At 36.1% G+C, this 11,423-nt stretch overlaps 1 pseudogene; it reads left to right on the top strand.

The window, feature by feature from the left end:
• Positions 1-234: 234 nt before the first annotated feature.
• On the top strand, positions 235-347 carry LOC130455294 (U6atac minor spliceosomal RNA; annotated as a pseudogene).
• Positions 348-11,423: the final 11,076 nt, after the last annotated feature.

The following is an 11,423-nucleotide window of genomic DNA, read 5'->3' as shown; positions in this document are numbered from 1 at the left end:
CTCTCTCCCTCTCTCTCTCTATCTCTCTCTGTAATATATGCATACATATATGTGTGTTTACATATACACACAATACACAGACATATACACACATATTATATATACATACAACACACATATGTATATCTGTGAATCATTAAGAACTATAGGGATGACAAAAGTTTCTTATAAAAGGGGTAACATGAACTGAGTCTTAAAGTAAGGCAAGGATTCTAACAACAGAGGGAAGAGGACATATTCTATGAAAGGAGAGAAGTTTGGTGTCCTTGAAAAGGATAGAAGAAGAACTAGTGAATTTATTTTGGGTAAGACACAGCTACTTACTCTGTGTCATCTAATAATAATTAGGAGAGGAAATGCAGTTTTATGGAAAGAAAATTGAATTTGGAGTTGTAAGACCTGTATTCATATCCTGATTGTCACTTATTACCCGTGTTACCTTGAACAAGTCATTTTATTTCCAGTTCCTCAATTTAAAAAAATGTTATGTGAGAGGTTAGATTAAAAGATCTTTAAGATATATTCCCCCTTTACATCTACGTATCTATATCCATTCTAGAAAAACACAATGGCCTTCGTAAAATTATGAGAATTTGAGAAATTATATATAGCCCAGTTTTCCCAGAAGAAAGAATATGTAAAGGGAAATATGTTAAGGAAGTCTGGAAATGTAGCCTGGAGTCATATTATGAATGGCTTTAAATGCCAAGATGAGGTTATATTTTATCCTTAAGTCAGTCAGGAGCCAGTGAACATTACTGAGCAGAATGACATTTTCAAATTAAATTCAAAAACAAATTCAAATTAAAGGTTTAAGAAGATTATTTTGATAGTTTTTGGAGAATGGATTGGAAAGCAGAGCATTTTCAAGTGGTGAAGTCAATATAAGAGGTTAAATCTGTAATTGTGGTAAAAGAATTTATGAGAGCCTGAACAAGAGTGATGGCCATATGAACAGAAACAAAGGACAAATGCAAGGCAGTTAGGTGGTAGAAGAACTATCATTTCAAGATAAAATATTTTTCAGCCCCTACTATGTGAAGGTCAAGTTCTAAGAATTGCATTTTATTTAGTTCAGGACACTCCTCAGGGAGATTGTAATTGGTTAAATTAAATAGGACATGTTTGTTTTAATTCCCAATTCTGCACCTGCCTATCTGTGTGACCTAAGGTAAATAAGTACCTTGAATTCTCTAAGCTTCAGTTTCCTAATTTATAAAATGAAGGTATTTGACTAAATGACATTTAAGGTCCTTTTCAGCTCTAAATCTAGGTCCCTAAGTGACAAGTAGAAAATAGCAATGGTACAAGGAAGATTGTCAAAAGTATTATAAAGGTATAAACAAAGTACTATGATGGAGCGTAGGAGGAAGATGTTGCAATCAATTTTTTTTTAATGTTGGGGGGCAGGGAGATTTATAGAGGAGGCAATATTTATCTAGGCTTCAAAGGGTGAATTGGACATTTACAAGCTGCAATGAAATGAAGCCATTCCAGGTTAAGGGAATGGCATTCACTAAAGGCATAGAGGTAGAAAATTGGAAATATGTTTAGAAAACAGAAGCTAACCTCGTTTGACTAAAGCATCGAATAAGTGAAAGGGTATTTTTAGAAAACAGCTGAAACTATCTTGTGGAAAGTTTTGCATGTCCATTTGAGCATGCTGGATTCACTCTATTAAGGTGGTTGTCTTCAAAGGTTTTATGCAGAATCTCCTCTACAGAATTTTCAACATCTTTGAGATTATTATTATCGTTAGCTAAAGTTTTCCCAAGTTTAGTTATGCCAAAAAAGTAGAGATAACCCTCCAGTCTTTTTTTTATACTTCTTTCTTGAAGCTTCCAAAGCTCTGCTGTTTGAAGAAAAAAGCCGCTTAGCAAAACTACTGAAAATGTCTTTAAAATGGGAATACAAGCATTCCAGAAGTTTTATTGATGCCTCCTACTTCACAGCAAGATGAATCTGAAAAGTAGCAATGTTTGTATAGAAGCAGAAAATGGCAATATGTCCTCAGGCACACACAAAATTCCTCTTAAATTCATTTCCTCTGCTGTTCACAAGAGTAATAAAAATGGTTTCTTGAAAATCCAGAAACAGAGCTCAGGAAACAAGGAGAAAGGTCTTTAACAAAATCTAGGAGGACGCTAGGCTCAGAAGCTTATCAGGGAGACATCCAGCTCTGAAAGTGACTTTAAAAAGTCTTTTAGATTGTTTCCTTCACTTTACAGATTACAAAAAAAACAACAACAACAAAACACAGAGGCCCAGAGAGGTGTCACTTGTTCAAGATAACAAAATGTAATAGCTGTCAGAAATGATATTTATGATCACAAAAAAAAAAACAAAAACATCTGGAATGACTAATATGAAGTGATGCAAAGTGAAGTGAGCAGAACTGGGACAACATTTTACACAATAACAATAATGTATGTTGATCATCTGTAAAGGACTTTACTATTATCAGAAACGTACGCATCCAAGACAACCTCAAGGTACTCAGTCTATCCATTCCTAAGGAAGGAATTGATGGACTCTGAATGCAGACTGAAGCACACTATTTTTCATTTTTTTTCCTTCATGAATTGTGTTTTTTTTCCTTGTACAAGAGATAAATGTCTTCTTTCACTACATGATAAACATGGAAATATATAGTAAATATGTATAACCTATATCACATTACCTGCCATCTTGGAGAGGGAGTAGGAAAAGAAAAGAGTGAGAGAACATATATTGCATAATATCAGAAAAGGATTATTAAAATTCCATCTACATCTAATTTGGACAATAGAATATAATAAATTATTTTTAAAGTGATATTTTCAACGAGTTCTCTGTCTCAAGAAACAGATCCCTTTCCTCTATAACAAAATACACCTCACAATTTCTAAAATAATGAGGAGGCAATGGAAGAGTTTCTGATTACTGCTCTCTTTTTTCCCTTCTTTCCATTCCATCAGATTCATCACCCTGACCTCACTATCTCACTCCTATGCTTCTATTGTATCCACAGCTGAGGCTGTTGGAAATTGCAGCCTATTACAAAATAAGATTAAGGAACAAGAGGATTACCACTAGATGGAGATGTTTTTTGAGTTTCATGACTTACCAGAAAGCTGAGAAGAGTGGTTATTAAGAAAAGCATTTACCTTGAAAACTTTCTGGGAGCTGCTTTTCAGAAACTTCCACAAAGGCTATCCCAAACCAGAACTCTGCCCTTTAGATTGAATTGCAAGTCAGTTAATAAGCATTTGTTAAGCACCTACCAGCCCAAGTTAAATTCATTAACTTTTAATCTCATCACCCTGCTGCTAAATCAGGCTTTGATTGACACTACCTCCCTCAGCCTCCTCCCCTTTCTGATTGGAAGCATGGAGGGTAGAGTACCAAACTCCTCCCAATATCTTCTTTAAAGAGGGCTCCAAGAGCCCATTCCACTTTGCATTGCTGCTCTTCCTGGTTTCAGCTCCAAGGGATAAGACATGCCCAGGCTGAGTACTCTCTGAAGGTCTTTCCCAATTTCCTTCCTACATTTGGATGTTGGTACCTCAGGGCAGGAACATTCTTTTCATTAATTGTGTTCCTGGGTTTTAATACAGTGACTTGGCACATAGTAGGAACTTAAAAAATGTTAATTGGATTGGATCTGATTGAACAAAGCTATTTCTGTTGGCATCTATTATGGAATCCTGTAAAATGTTATTGAGGTCAGTTCCTGAGAAATAAAGACACTGCAGAGTTGTTCTGAGAATACAGTCAATGCTGAAAGCAATAGACCATTTTCTTTGGTCTCATTCGGTAAAATGCTGCAAGGCTTGGAAAGGCAAACAGAAACAACACTTGGGGAGCATCCAACCTCCAAATACTGAGATATAACATACCTCCAATATCAGGATAGGTTGCCAAAAGCATCTCTCGCCTCCTTTCCCCACCAGTTATCTTCATTCTGTGCTCTGAGGCAGATCAAGGAGCTCCAATTAGTAGCCAGTGATCTAGCCATTCCATATGATTTCAATGGAAAGAGATAGTCCTTTGGGTGGTATTGAGCTCAAAGGCAAAAAAGGTTCTAAGTCAACATGTGAATGGGAAGATTCCAAGCATAAGAGAACACAGACATAGAGAGTGCATGTGCATATGTGTCCAGGAAAGGGTGAGAGTAAGAGGCAATAGACTCTAAGTAGATAAAGAATGCATGCATAGTCTATAGATGTGACACCAGCAAAAGATTTAATGATAATTTTTCTCTGAATGAATAAACATTTTGAAAGAGAAGGAAAGGGAGGAAGAAAAGGAAGAAGGTAGAAGAAGAGAAAGAAAAGGAGAGGTGAATTTCTGCTCCTCCCTTTTCTCTTTCTCAAACAAAAACCACATATTAACTTTTTCCATATTGATGAACTCTAAGTATAGATTGATGTTTATTTTCTTTCACATTTCATGTTTTTCTTATTTTTCTTTCCTTTCACAACATGGCTAATTGGAAATATATTTGGTATAACTTCATATGTATAATGAGCATTTTATTTCTTGCCTTATCAATGGACTAGAGAAGGGAAAGGGGCAAAAGTAATTCAGAAATGAAAATTATTTGTTTTTAAATTAAATTAAACATTAGAAATCATTTACATTATATTTCATTTTCAAGTTTGTTAAATATGCACCCAAATAATTTTATTCTATTTCAGAATATTTCAGTTTTCATTTGTTACTGTTGCTCAGCTGTCCTAGTAGTTTTTGAAACTGTAAAGATAATTTTAGCATTGTGACTTAAAATCTAAATTTAATTGGTCTCCAGGGAAAATCCCAAATAGTAAAATACCCAACTCAGCTGGAAATTTATGGTGATTTAATTGATATAGTGGAAAGAGATTAAGAAGAAGGAAGAAGGAAAGGGAGAAGCATTTCTCTCACCTGGCTAATGCCAAAGGAAGACCAGAGGCTCTAGAAAATAAGGAGGAAGGAATCAGCCTGAACTCCAAAAGGGCTCAGCCAAGATGTCTGAGCCTGAATCAGCTCAAGGGCAAACTTACCGCCAAACCCAGACAGATAGCTGCCACTGCGCCAAGATGTCAGAATGCCTAGCACACTGCCAGCCAGAGTCACCTCTCTGGGGAAAAGGGTTTTCTGCCACTTTCCTGCATCTCATCTATACCAATGATAGCTTATCTTGATTTAGGTCAGCCCAGGCATCTGAAGGATGTTTCTGATATGTCATTTGCTATCACATGCCCTTGTAATGTGGGTGCACATTCCTGGGTGCTAGACCAAGCAAAATGGAGAGAATCTAAAAATCACAATTCCATGGGTCTACATGATCTCAAAGGCCCCTTTGTCATCTAGTTTAAGCTTAAAATATTCCTATGATATAAACAAGACATGTTCCTGACTATCACTGAGATTCTATCTCCTCCCTACACTGGATGTTTTCAGTTAAAACCAGATTATATTATAATCAAAGTGGTAAATGCATGTGTCTTTATATATGATCACCTATGGATAGAAATGTATGTCTGTTTATTCAAGCATATAGAGTGTCAAATTATTGTTTAGCATCATTCAATTAACATATTTCAATTATAAAATATCTTTCTTCCAATGAACTCAACCATACTGTTAATATTTGAAGGGAAGAATATTTAACATTTTAGATGAAAGATGAGATGAAATAAAGAATTGAGAACTCAGAATTTTTAACTAATAAATTTATCACATTAAAATGCATTGTTAACTCCCTCTTTCCCTACCTTTCCTCCATAAGAGAAGGCCTTATTTGACAAGAAGATATATGTACATATAAAACTATCTTACTTTTTTTCTACTTATCAGTTCTTCCTCAAGAGGTATATACCAAAGCCATTCTTCAAACAATATTTCTTTTATCGTATATGATGTTCTCTTGGTTCTGCTTGTTTCTTTCTCATAATTTCATGTAGCTGTTTCCATGTTTATTTTTTCCAAAATCAACATTTCATCATTTCTTATAGCACAGTAGTATTCCAATGCAATCATATACTACATTTGTTTAGTCATTCTGCAAATTATTATATGTCAGATGGATAGAGTCTCAATAAAAATCTGCAATAAAGAGAAACTGGAGACATAGCTACCAGCATGATCAATTTATTAGCAAAACTATCAATTGCCAATTAATTTGACCAAAATTCTTCAGTAGGTAAGGAAAGCACTGACAAGCAGAGTACCCCTTAATAGTATATGCAAAGTTATTATTTTTAAACATAGATGTATCTCCCTTCTGATCGATTGCTCCCTTCTTGAATCAATTCCTAACCAGATGGTCTAACCTCCCCTGACTAGCATTCTCTTAAAAGTCCTGGAAAGAGCAAACATCCTGTCACTAGACTAATTCACATACCCTGGAAATCCTGTGGTTGACAGTTTTTAAGAGTGACAGAAGGCTTGTGGTTTCCCCACTAGTACTTGAGGAAGGGTAAAGAACCTTTGCGGTTTGAAAGCACAAAGAAAAGGAGAATCAAGAACAAGGCTCCTAGAGTTGTTTTCTCTCTATTGCCAGTATTGTTATGAATTTTGCAGATGGCAGGTGATAAGGGTAGAATTATTGTAATGACATCACAGAATGTCATGACTTTCATGTGAATTAGAATCAAGCAAGACAGAGTTACATAAAATCATCAGCCTCATTCTCACTTCTAAAATCACAGAAGAGCAGTAGTAAAACAAAAAGTCAGGACAACTGGCAATAGCCCAGGATTCAGTGGATGATTTTGAAACTTTGGTGCGTACCCAAGCTCTAAGCATTCCATGGTATCTGATTCAGTTGCCTTCATGGCCGCTGGAACAAATTATTGCCATCTATCCATTTTTGCAGGTAAAGTTTCACATGCTTGAAGTAGATATCTCCTTCTGTCACTGAGAGTGTGGAGTAGGAGGTGTAGACGGAGGACCAGCACCTCTGGCATAAGCCCTTTCAGGGTTGTTTGTCCACCTTTGGGGTCCAAAGGCACTCAGCTCTCATCTGTGATTCCAAGAAGCTGTAGAATGAATAGTGGACAAAGAAATAATAAAATTGTTTCTACAGATGAGCTAAAACTAGTTGAGAGCATCTGACATATCTCAAATTATTAACTACCTATTGCTAATTCCTCTATTCCAACTCTTATCCTACTTTAAAGAAGTGTGAGACTATTGACTTTATTTTGTGGTCAAGATGTGGTTCCATTCCAGAATCCAATCTTTTCCCACAAGCAAAACTTAAAATTTTACTATACTGGTGCATCCTGGCGATTTCTTACTGCTATCTTCTCTTCTCCTTGAACCAAGTTCCTACCACCCACTTTGGCATATAGAAGAAGATGAGGGACCTTTTTTCTTTTCACCATGCCTTGCTCCCTGGAAATAATACAAATCATGTCTTTAATTTTTCAAAATGTTTTAATCTTCAGCATGGAAGAACAAGGGCTTTGCTCACCCAGCATGTGAAGAGTGCTTCGGCGGAACAGGCGGAAGAAACCAATAAGAAGGTTCAATGGCTGAGATGGCGACGCAGCAAAGCACTGTGGAGTGCTCAGGGCGTGTTAGAGCACAAAAGACAACACGGCCATCCAATGCAGCTGAGGAAGTCTCCAGATGTAACGATTTTTTGTGCCACTGGACCCAGGCTTCCAACGCCGAGAGAGTGGGACTGTCTCTGTGCATCGACTCTTCCACTTAAATCTCCTTCATCTCAAGTGTCTTTGTGCACACTCATCTATACACCATAGATGAAAACGCACAAAGACAATCAGCATCCTCAGTTATGGAGAGACTACTACTAGATTCAACAGTATTGTGTCTTTGCCATCTTTATCTCTTTCATTATATTTAACCACTTTTCCTACAGTGCTTTCCAGAGAACTTCCGTTTAAACCACATCCCTGTTAATGCCAAGATTTTAACCAAGTCTTAAAACAGCTGTATCATTCTAGCTATTGTTTCAATTAGGCAAGAACATTAGGAATCTTGTACATTCTAGAATCTTTCCCAACTCAGCTCTGGGTGTAAGAATACAGTAGGTAATAGCATGTGTCTTTCTTTCTTTGTTCACTCCAATGAATCATTAGATCCCTTTGTTGGTTATCTTCCCTCAAAGTAATTTATAGTGAACTCCTTCAGTCAAACTTCTATAATTATGAACTTGGAGGAATAATTGCCCCCATGTTCCTAGAAAAGGAAATGCTTTCCTAACTCTTCCCAATATTTCTTCATCTGATCTTCAGGCTTCTTGACTAGACTTCACCCTCACTTTTCTTATGTTCTTGAGAGTTAGATGTCATTAACCTCCATCTTCCTTATTCTGGTTAATTTGCATATAGCAAATCTAGCATGATTGTAATGGATAACTATTCCCTCACTACTGACATTGCCATTGCTGCATTTACTAACATCTAGGCTCCACACTTCTTTGGAGGTTTTATGGCCCAGGGACACTTGACTCTAGGTCTCTGTAATCTACTTCCTCCACCTAGAAGTTCCAACTTGTTAATATAACATTCCCTTCAACACAAAAATCTCCATCCTTATGCTTTACTCTTTGCTCCCTGGTAGAACTTCTTGGTCAAAGGGGAAACTGGGAGAGAATAGGCAACTTTATAGTCCCTAAATAACCATCAGGGACCACAAGCCAAACAATTAGTAATGACTACCTCCGTATTCACAGTTTGCTGAGCTAACATGCCTTCTTTCCCAGGGTAGTTTTTAATTAGAATCTGACTTCTCCATATGAACAATCCCTTAAAATATCATATATAATAGATCATTTTTCTCCACCTCTTCTATGAGGATAAATAATAGTGCCATGTTGAGATCACTTGAAGATCTAGCATAATGGAAGAGTGTTACTGTTGATTTTTTTAAAAATTTTTATTTTTTTTTTAAACCCTTACCTTCCGTCATGGAGTCAATACTGTGTATTGGCTCCAAGGCAGAAGAGTGGTAAGGGCTAGGCAATGGGGGTCAAGTGACTTGCCCAGGGTCACACAGCTGGGAAGTGTCTGAGGCCAGATTTGAACCCAAGACCTCCCATCTCTGGGTCTCACTCTCAGTCTACTGAGCTACCTAGCTGCCCCTTGTTGATTTTTTTAAAAACCCTTACCTTCAGTCTTTAAGCCACACTAATTATTGGTACTAAGGCAGAAGAATAGTAAGAGAGGTAGGTAATTGAGGTAAGTGATTTTTCCAGTCACAGAAATAGGAAGTGTCTGAGGCCATACTTGAACCCAGTTCCTCATTTCTCTAGGCATATCTCTCTATCCACTGACCCACCAAGTTGACCCTGTTACTACTGATTAATAGATAGTGAATAAACATTAAATTTGATGAAGTCTGTGCTAAATATTAACAATTACATAATGATCTACATGTCTTAAAAATGGTCACTTTGTGAAGGTCCACTTAAAATTTGACATATTTTCTAAGAATGTATTTTCCATTCCTTTTGGCCCACAGATTAGAAAAGAAAAGAAAAGAAACTTTCTTTCTTCATATTTTAAATGCTGATAAAATATCATCTCCATCAGGGTCATTTTTTTCTTCTCAAATTTTATCTATTTTAGATAAAAATATGTGCTCTTTAAAAGTAGAACCATTCTATAACCTTTTCCACTTCTATGAAAATTGAATATTCAATGTAATTCTTTTTCTTTTCTCTTTAATTTCATCATTTGACCTTTTCTGAATGAGCTTCCACCCCTGGAAGCTTCACAGAAGGACTAATTTCATAGTAGTTAGTCAGTCAATAAATATTTATTAAGTGCATACTATGTGCTGGTAAACGTGCTAAACTCTGGAGTTGCCAAAAGAAAAAAATTAAAAGGGAAAAACAATCTTTTCCTTCAAGGAACTTACAATCTGATGATTTTAATTTTGATTAGAAGCAAATATGTTTGAACAAGCAATGTAAACGATAAATAGGAAATAAGAGAGGGAAGAAACAAGAATTAAGAGGAGTCAGGAAACCCTTCTTGGAAAAAAAATGGGATTTTTTTGTCATTGTCAAGGGGTTTTTCCTTCTTGTTGGATTCTTTTCTACTTCATTTGGGGTTTCCTTGACAGAAATACTGGAACAGTTTGCCATTCTCTTCTCTGAATGGGATTTTAGTTGAGACTTAAAAGAAGCCACCAAAGTCAATAGACAAAGATGAAAAGAGAGGGAGACAGTTCCAAGCTTTGGAGACAGTCAGAGAAGATATCCAAGATAAAAAAAAATGGAGTGTATTTTTTGTAGAATAAAGGACTATGGTACACACAACAGCACTGTGCTTTCCTAGAGTTTAGGAAGTCCATGAGATCAAGTAAGAAATTAGAATGAAAATAGGTACATTTTCTCTTTTTACTAACAAAAAAGAAAAGGCATTATGTTCATTGAGGAAAGGAAAAAAAAAATATGGCTTCCTTTCAACTATTTAGCAATTCTGCCATTATTATCCCCAGCACACTGCAGATGTAATGTGTTTTTTTCTGGACTTCTTTCTACAATCATTTAAAATGTATGGCTTTATTTCTTGGCCTTAGTGTCTAATATAATCATTATACTTCTAAACACTGAAATCAGCAGGGGAGACTATAGCCATCAAGTTCTCTCTTTTCTCTCACTCTCCCTCCTTCCCCATTCTTCTTTTCCTTCTCTTTCCTCTCTCCCTCATGACTCTCTTCCCCTCTTTTCTCTCACTGTTCACATAACCTAACTCCCTTTTCCCCTAGTCTTCTTTCCCTTTTCTCTCTCTCTCTTTTTCTCTCAAACCTTCTTCTACCTGCTTTCTTTCTCCTCCCTCCCCTTTCTTTTATCTTTTGTTCTTTTTTCTCTCCTTTCATTATATTTTTATCCCCTCTTCCTTTTACCAATCTTCTCTAATAACTTTTCCTGCTTCTTATCATGTCACTTTTTCTTTATTTTTACTCTGCTTTATTTCCCCTCCTTTTTTCCCTTCTTTCCTTCATCTCTCTTCTCTCATCCCTTTTCCCCTTTATTTCTTTTCTTAGTCATTTCTTTCTTTTTCCCTCTTATCTTCTTTGTTTCTCACCTCTTTTCTAGCTATTTTTCTTTCCACCAGAACCTTGTCTCTATCTTTCTTTTTTGAACCAAGCAAAAAATTTTGTTGTTCTAAAGACTGCATGAGAAGACAAAACTTATTTTCTTCATCAGGAGAATTTTTATCAAGCCACATGTACTTTAATAGGAATGTAATTGTTCTGATACATTTTGAGGGGGGAAAACAAAACATCTAAGGATGTAGAAAGGGTTTAGCTCTATCGTAGACATTTATCCACAACCAAATATTGAGACAACATACAACTTTTAATGCCATTCTAGAGTATGGTATATAATTTGCATATTTTTACATGTAGGCTTTTTCAGGCTTTATTTAGTTTGTTTTCCCTCTGCTTCCCTTGGATATTGGACAGAGATCATTAAT

Source organism: Monodelphis domestica, chromosome 6 (assembly GCF_027887165.1).
Source record: "Monodelphis domestica isolate mMonDom1 chromosome 6, mMonDom1.pri, whole genome shotgun sequence".
Lineage (NCBI taxonomy): Eukaryota > Metazoa > Chordata > Mammalia > Didelphimorphia > Didelphidae > Monodelphis > Monodelphis domestica.
The sequence above is the reverse complement of the archived record's forward strand: the minus strand, read 5'-3'. Positions and strand labels throughout refer to the sequence as shown.